Source organism: Talpa europaea (assembly GCF_964194135.1).
Source record: "Talpa europaea genome assembly, chromosome: 8".
Taxonomy (NCBI): Eukaryota; Metazoa; Chordata; class Mammalia; order Eulipotyphla; family Talpidae; genus Talpa; species Talpa europaea.
The window spans coordinates 4,171,626-4,180,211 of NC_140075.1; the positions used below are offsets into that span (position 1 = coordinate 4,171,626).

The 8,586-nt window shown below is 45.5% G+C and overlaps 1 pseudogene across 1 annotated transcript; it reads right to left on the reverse strand.

The window, feature by feature from the left end:
- Positions 1 to 637: 637 nt before the first annotated feature.
- LOC311176166 (olfactory receptor 14A16-like) lies at positions 638 to 1,479 on the reverse strand (annotated as a pseudogene). The gene has a single exon. The product of its transcript is annotated as an olfactory receptor 14A16-like (transcript).
- Between the last annotated feature and the right edge of the window lie 7,107 nt (positions 1,480 to 8,586).

An 8,586-nucleotide genomic window follows, 5' to 3' on the forward strand; every position in this document is an offset into this window, starting at 1 on the left:
CATCCTTCCATTTCTGGCAAAGTCAACTGTGGTTTCCATTTGTATTTTGAACAGAAACATGAATGTCTCTTAGAGGGAGAAGCCCCATTATAAATGGAAGGGGTGGGGGACCCCACTCAGCTGTCTCCCCTACCCTCCACAGGATGGGGCCCTCAGTGGAGACACACGCAGGCTGAAGGAACCAAGTGCCCCAGGACTAGGGTCCAGTGACAGTGTGCTCCCGTGGACAAACCCCGTTTACTACTGCTTGGTTTCACATAAATGTTGGTGATGTGTGAGTTCTAGAGCATTCTCTCTATGCCATTCTTTCTATGTTTTCAAACATAAGTGGGAATTCAGTTTATGAACATCACATAATTGGAGGTTTGACAAATGATAGCAGTAATTAGGAAACCACAGCTTATGGAAGAATATGAGAATATAAATTTCTGGAAAAGGAAAAATCTTAATACAAAAAAAAATTAAAATAAAAAAAATGTTATCACATTTGAAAAAATAAAGTTAAAAAAACTAAAAAAAAAGAAATCTGTACTTTATAAATGATAACATATAGAGTTAAAGGGAAAAACTGAATAAATGAGGGGCTGTAATTTTAGATTGTAAAATCTCACATCTTATAGCATTGACCCTTTAGCAGTCACCCCACAGCTGACTTGATGGCTTGGTTCCTCAGACTGTAGATGACGGGATTAAAGGTGGGGGGCATTACCGTGTAGAACATAGAAATGACCAGGTCAGACATGGACAGAGTCTCTGAGGTCAGCTTCAGATAAGCAAAGAATCAGTGGAGAGAAACAGCACCACAACCAGCAGGTGGGGAAGGCAGGTGGAGAAGGCCTTGGTCTTCCCTTCTGTGCATGGGATCTTCCTGACAGCAGAGAAGATGTGGACATAGGAAATGATGATGAAAGTAAAATAATCCACATGCAATGTCACACTAATGAGAATGGGGACAAGTTCGCTAATTAGATTTTCTGAGCAGGAAATAGCCAATAACTGGGGGATGTCACAAAAGAACAGGGGGACCACAGTGGACCCACAGTAGGACAATGAAAAGGTTGAAGCTATGTGCATGACAGAGATGACATCCCCACCCAGCCAGGACACAGCTGTCAGCTGCACACACTTGTCCCTACTCATGATGACATCATAGTGCAGGGGGTGGCAGATGGCAGCATAGCGGTCATAGCTCACCACCACAAGGATGTGAAACTCTTCAGCCCCTGAAAGAATCGGCACAAAGACCTGGAGGACACAGCCCAGGAAGGAGATGGAGCTGCTGTGCCTCAGAGAGCTGGCAATGGACTTGGAGACCATGGCTGAGATGAGGCAGAGGTCCGAGAGGGACAGACTCCTCAGGAAGAAGTACATGGGGGTGTGGAGGTGCCGGTCCAGGGTGGTGATGAGGACAATGAGCCCTTTCCCCTGCAGGGTGCACAGGTAGACCAAGGAGAAGAGCATCGGGTGCAAGAAGCCCATGGTCCCCTGGGTGGGGAACCCCAGGAGCATGAATTCTGTCACGGCCGTGGGATTGGTCACCTCTGGAGCCATCATCTGCATAAAAATATTGAGCAGAATAAAACATGACACCTGCAAGGACAGTCACAGGCGTGCCCCACAGGTCACTCTCAGGGTGTGGAGTGGAGCAGCTCCGTGTCACTCGCTCTCTATTGAGCCTTTTGTGTTTAGCTCCAGAAAAGCGCCTTTATCACACAGGAACTGAGATTGGGAAATGAGGGACATTTAAGCTGATCTTAGGATTCTGCTCCGGTTGAATCTCATAGTCGACCGACAGTCCCTCCCTATCGCCCCAGGCCCGCTGCTCACCCTCCGTGTGCAGGTTTGTTCAGGCCCGTGTGTGAGTGGGGACTTCTGGACACGGGGCAACCCCGCCCACTCCCCTCCTCCCCACAATCTCGTCCTCTCCTCCCTCTGTGGGGTGACAGAGGGGCAGGTCCTGGTGACTGTAAGATTTTTAGGAGAATGGAGTAGTATATAATTACTGCAAGATATAAGAGAAACAATTCCAGTTAATTTAATGAAAGCAAAAAAAAAATTAACTCAAAAAATGTTGTAGCCTAGGGAAAAAACTTTTTCAGTGGTCTGGAATCCATATTTATATTCACAAAATTAGATTTTACATAGCTCTGGTGTTGTGTGGAATTAAAATAAAAAAACAAGATCCCATCCATAATAGATTTCTACAGGTGTCTCTGCTTTAGTGTGAAGGAACTAGCAATATCAACATGACAGATCAGAGAACCCTGCTACCCTCCCCACCCACTCTCTGGCCAACAGAAAGTAGGAAAAAAGAAAGAAAGAAAATAAAACGGGAACAAACTACAGATCAAGGGGGACATTGCGTAGAAAAGAACTATTTCAGGCACCGCACCCCGTGAATGGGAACTGTGGAGAACCGTGCAGGAATCGCCAGGAAGTGAGCGAACAGCTCCAGTTACCATTAAAGGAAGACAAGGACTCCTCCAGAGACCTGCAAAGAGCCCAAGGCCAGCTGGTAAGCTTGTGCAGAAAAACGACACATGCTGGAAAAGCACATGTGTATCGCGCCTGCCGTGGTGGCCCAGGCCGTTGAGTGCAGCACTGTGGAGCTGAACACAGCCTCTGCAGCACGGGTTCCATCCCGGCCAGCAGTCGAGGGTCCCACATGGCGTGCAGACCTCTCCTGTTGCGCCCACTGCTCCCCTCAGCAGTGTATTTCATCAGTCTGCCTGTTCTGCTCCCCGCTCTGTGTCTGGTGAATCCTCTCACCCTCCCATGCATCTGGCCTGTACCCCGGTTCTTGTATAAATACATGAATAAATCTTAAAAGAAAATATGTGTATCACAACTGCCCAGGTCCCCGCGCCCACAACCTAGATTTGTGGGGAGATGCACCGGAGCTGTCACTGAAGTGCATGTCCCTCACCAAGTAATCAGAAACCAGGCATCCAGACACAGGAGTGGGGTTCAAAAGGCACCATTTCTGCCGACACTGAACTGGCTACCGCCCACGGCCTGTATCTGAGGCTTTGAAACTGAGAACCGGGACACGAAATTCAGGGTGTCGGATCCCCGCGACGGTGGGGCACAGGGAAGACATGGTACCCCCATGCTGCTGAGGTGCTCCACGACACCCCCAATCTGTTCCCCAGACCCAAGGACACTGGGAAAGAAAGATCTCTGCCGCCACCTAGCGACCAGAGCAAAATCACCAACATCCTGATAGTTGGAAACCAGGGATCCCAAAAACACACTCAGGCTCTGAGAAAGGATGGGCCATGCAAACGGGGCTAAGAAGGGAAATAAGGCATGGGGCAAGACACCCATTCTAGAACTGAGAGCTAGGCGCAGGATCCAGGATGTGGGACGTGCCACAGCAGCAGGCACTGCAGAGTGACAGCCAGCGTTTTGGATCTGATAGCCCTGCCACGGAGACCTACAACACAGAATTCAGGGCACAGGATCCATATAGATGTGGGCACAGCACCCGGTGAACATGGGGCAGACAGAACACCCAGCTTGAATAAGAGTCCCTGTGTTGAGGTGCTCCCCTCCGCCCCTCCTCCATTTCTCAGAGAACCACTGGGAAAAGCACAGGTCAGCAAATATGGTCTCTGAGGCAGTAATCAAAGCACTCCCCAAAAACAAAAGCCCAGGCCCAGACAGCTTCACAAATGAATTCTACCAAATGTTCAGCAGTGAATCAGTGCCTATCCTACACAAACTCTTTCAAAAAATTGAAAAAGAAGGAATACTACCAAATATGTTCTACGAAGCCAACATTGTACTAATACCAAAAGCAAACAAAGACAGCACAATAAAAGAATATTACTCAGCGAAATAAGCCAGAAAGAAAAAGAAAAATACCGGATGGTCTCACTCATAGCAGGAATCTAGAAAACTTAAATAAGGGACCAGGAAAATGAATAACTATAAGAAAGTGAAAATCAAAATCAACAAAAAACTATGAACCAGAGACACTTTTAGGGGGGCGGGGGCGGGAGGGGAGGGATTGGGGTCAGAATGGGGGGGCTGCAATTGTATGGGGAATATAACAATAAAATTTATTAAAAAAAAAGAATATTACAGGCCAATCTCCCTAATGAACACTGATGCAAAATTTCTCAACAAAATCCTGCCAACAGAATCCAGCAATGCATCAAAGGGATAGTACACCACGATCAAGTGGGATTCAGTCCAGGGACACAAGCATGGTTCAACATATGAAAATAAGTGTAATCCAACACAGTAAGACATCAGTGTAAAAAATAATAGTAACAGTACAAAACACAACAAACTGGGCCTCCCCGGTGGAGTGGCGATTGAGCACTGGGCTGTGAAGCTGCCCACAGCCTCCGTAGCAGTGGTTCAATCCCCGGCTGCCAGCGAGAGTCCCACATGGCACAGACCTCTCCTGCTGCCCACTGCTCCCCTCAGCAATGTACCTCGGTCCTTCTGCCTGCTCTGCTCTCTGCTCTGGCTCTGGTGAATTCTCTCACCCTCCCGCACTTCTGATAGTACCCAGTGCTTGTATAAATAAATAAATAAATATTAAAAAAAAACACAACAAAGCAAAATCAGCAATTATAAATCAGAGACATCCTGCAGGGGAGGAGGAGGGAGAGGGATCAGAGGGAGGGAGGGAGGTGCACAGGGGACTGAGGTGATGGTTCACGGTGCCTTGGGAAAGGAAATTCTATGGGGACTCAACCTGAGGGGGTGGGGGAAAGCAAATCATTGTTTAAAAATAAAATAAAAATATGTATTGTAAAATGTTAGTGTAAAATAAAAAAAAGAAAAAAAAAGATAACAAGAAAAAGTCATGAATTTCTGTCTGACTCCCTTTATTGTTATAATATTTTAGGGATGAGGATGTGTACCTTCACTTTATAAACAATTAGCAGTATTTTAAATTTCCTTTCAGATTTTCCCCACTGCCCTCTAAATACTTCCATTAAATGTGATTTCATGTAACATTATATACTTTTAACTCAGAGTGCTAAATGTTAAAAAATTAGTTATGAAACAATAATTGTCCTATATACCCTAGGCCAGAATATTATAAAATAATAAATGCATGAAAGATAATAATCTGCGGAAAACCTTAAATTAAGATTATCCCAGAACAACATGGCATTCTGAAACTGAACCATAATCCACCTTTATAATTTATTATTTTCCATTAATAAGATGAATATTCTAGCTACTGTTATCCTGAAATACAATATGCATTTTGAAGTGATACTGTGTTGTAAAACTTTGTTACCTCAATAAAGAAACAAAGTCACCATTGGAAACACACACAATAACATAAATATTTCATGTTGAAATGCCAACACTTTGATGTATGGGTTAAATGGAATGTCAGTAAATTAAAAATTTAAGATTTAAAAATCGTACTTTTTAAAATTATTTGACAGACACCTCAATCTGGTGTGACACACCCGCTGTCCCAGAAGTTTGCTTCCCACAAAATTCTCGCCCTCACAGAGACAGGAGGAAAAGCAAACCTCACTTGATGTCCCAGTCACCCACTGCCCTCTGCTGTGCTGGCCTCTAGTGTCTGGGGTCCAGGTCTCTGGCTCACAGACTCCATCAGACAGGCCACAGGGCTCACTATCTCCTTCTCCTACTGCCCCCCAGGCCCTGACACCATCTCCAGGTCCCCTTCCTCAGGGACTTCACCCTGAGGGGACCAGGTGTCCCTTGTCCCCGTGGATTTCTTAAAGGTGTCCCCAGTAATGAGCCTCCTGAGTCATCAGCACAGCCAGGGGGTCACAGGAGACTCCATAAGCAGGACTGTGGTTCTCCCACCTCAGGCTCCATCAGCCTCCAGTGAGTGGCCATGGGGACACAGGTGTGGCCCTGTTATCAGAGCCACATCCACAGGGAACTGTAAAGCCACCATCATCCCCTGTGCTCCCTCATGGGGAAACCTGCAGAGGTGGTTGTGAGGAGGTTGGGGAAGGAGGAAGGGAAATAAAGTAGGATGGAACTAAAGGAGAAAGGATAGCGGGAAGGAAGACAAAAACAAATTCAACATAACTGAACGATAGATGGGAAGAAAACAATCTTCTGAAGTAGAAATGGTTCATGTCATCACAAATTTGCCATGTGTGTGCTTTGGTTTATTTTTTAACGGTCCGTTCTCAGCATCTACAAGTCTTCTTTGAACCTGCATCACTAATGCCGGTGAGTGTGTGTCCTTTATCTTCACAAGGAGAGGGGCCATTGCAGTTGGAGTGGTTCTTGTGTATAGTTCTTCATGGTTTGAGATTCCTGGGGTTTGATGTCATGACTATTGTGTCTTCAAATGCATGGTAAGAGGCCTTTTGTGGGTGGCCTTCACTGTGTGAAATGCTTTGGAATTCAGAGTGACGCTGCCCTTATACCGCCTCATCCCTTGGTTTACATACACACATACCCAAAATTCTCTGGGCCCAGGTGTCCACACTCACTTGTATATGTACAAGACTTTGGGTGCCAGCCACAGAGGCTAATGGCAGGAGGGGGCAAAAAGCCTGACTTTTACCTCATATACCCTCCAATCCACCACTTCAGGATTTTTTTCACTGCCCCCTAGTGCCTGGCACAGCCACCCTGTGGCCATGGGAGTGCCGGGCAGCAGATAAGTTTGCTTTAATCTACCAAGGCTGACAGGCCCATCCTTTGATCTTCATCTCCTGTGGTGGGCAAATGATTCTGTCCACCCCCAGGTCCCAAAGTTCTCCGCCTTCTGGCAGGATTGTTTGTGCAAGTCAGTCAGTGTCATCTTTGTCACTGGGCAAGCTCCAGATGATGGATGGGGTCCCCTTTTTTTTTCCTGAAAAGTCTTCTGCCTCAGGGGTATGGTGGGCTGGGCCTTGCAGGGTTTTCTTCTCTTCCCCACAAGGTCCAAGATGATTCCCAGGACTTGTTCTCCATCTCCCAGACCTTGTCCACCTTCTGTGCTCCTTCAGCATCTTTAGCTCTTCTTGGACTTTGTCCACCACCTGTCTCCAGCAACTCTGATGTTGTCTTTAACTCCATTTGTAGATGCCACTTGATATGTCTGCTCTCGGAGTCATATCCTGCCAACTATGCCAATTGTTTTTCAAACATCCAAAGCTAGGTAGATTTGTTGTCATCTCTCACAGACACAAAGATAATTTTGGAGACTTCAGTAGATATTTACAGAGCTTTCATGCTGTATCAGGGAACAGACTCAGGTGTACATGTACAATGTGTGAAGATAAAATGAAAATGTTGTAAAGTATATATTAGATGTGATGAATTAAAACACCATAATTTGAATCACTCAAAATCTCAAGGAAACAGTATGACAGAACTAATCCATCATTATTAGTTTATATTATATAATTATAAAATTATGAACTAGACTACAGCTATTCCATGGAAGATGTGCTAATCTCCGGGGATTTAACAAAACGCATTCGAGGTCAGCCAGTGTCAGGACATGCAGGCAAATTTCAGGAGCAGGCATTGTTTGGAAGCCCAATAACATCTGCCGACAACTCTGCAGGGAAACTGGGTGTCCTCCTTGGAAATATCTATGTTGGTTTCTTACCCACTTTTGATTGGAGTGTCTGCTTTTTGTTGCTGGGCTGTGACATGCCTTGTATTAATGGAAACCAGCCCCACGTCAGATGCATGATGTGCACATATTTTCTCCCAGTGCAGGGGCCTGTTTTTCTAGTGGTTTATGAACTCTCTAGTGTGGTGGGGCACATTTGTTCCTACATGTTCATTTTTCTTGTCCTTGGGGCCTTGGAGATGTGTCCCCAAGTTCATCTGTGGGGTGGATGTGCAGTAGGGTGGCATAGTTCCTCAAGTATTTATGGATTTGTTACATCCAAATCTTTAATCCAAATAATATTGTTCAGTAGCTCTAATTATAAGGGGAACACAAACTAAAACTGCAATGACTTGTCACCCACCCCTATGAGAATGGGCCAATCAAAAAGACTGAACACAAATGATGTTGTGTGGATGTGGAGAGAAAGGAACTCTCACCTCTGTTGGTGGGAATGTAAGTAGGTCAAGCCTCTAGGAATATGGTTTGGAGATGTCCTATGTAAATAAAAATGGGAATCCCATAGGAACTAGCAATCCCTTTGCTAAGTTTTTATCCCAGAATGTGAAAACTCTACAATACAGAGACACTCATGTGCACCGGTGTCACAACAACACCGTGCACCATTGCAGAACCAGCCCAAGGGCTTTCAACAGAGGAGTGAATAAAGTAATTGTTGGAACATAGTCAGTGGAATTGTATACAGCAATTATAAAAATCAAATCATATGTTTGTGACAAGGTGAGTAGAACATTAAGTTATCTTGTTAAGTGAAAAAAAAAAACAGTTAGTGAAAGATAGCAGATGGTCTCTTTCATCTGTGGGATAGAAAATACAGAAAACCAGGCCTCCCTGGTAGCTCAAGGGGTTAAGATGCAACCTATGAAGCCAGCCACAGCCACTGCAGCATGAGTTCGATCCCTGGACAGGGAGCTATCCCACGTGGCACAGCAGACCTCTCCTGCCTCGTGTGCTGCTCCCCTCATCAGTGTATTTCACTCAGTGCACCTGTT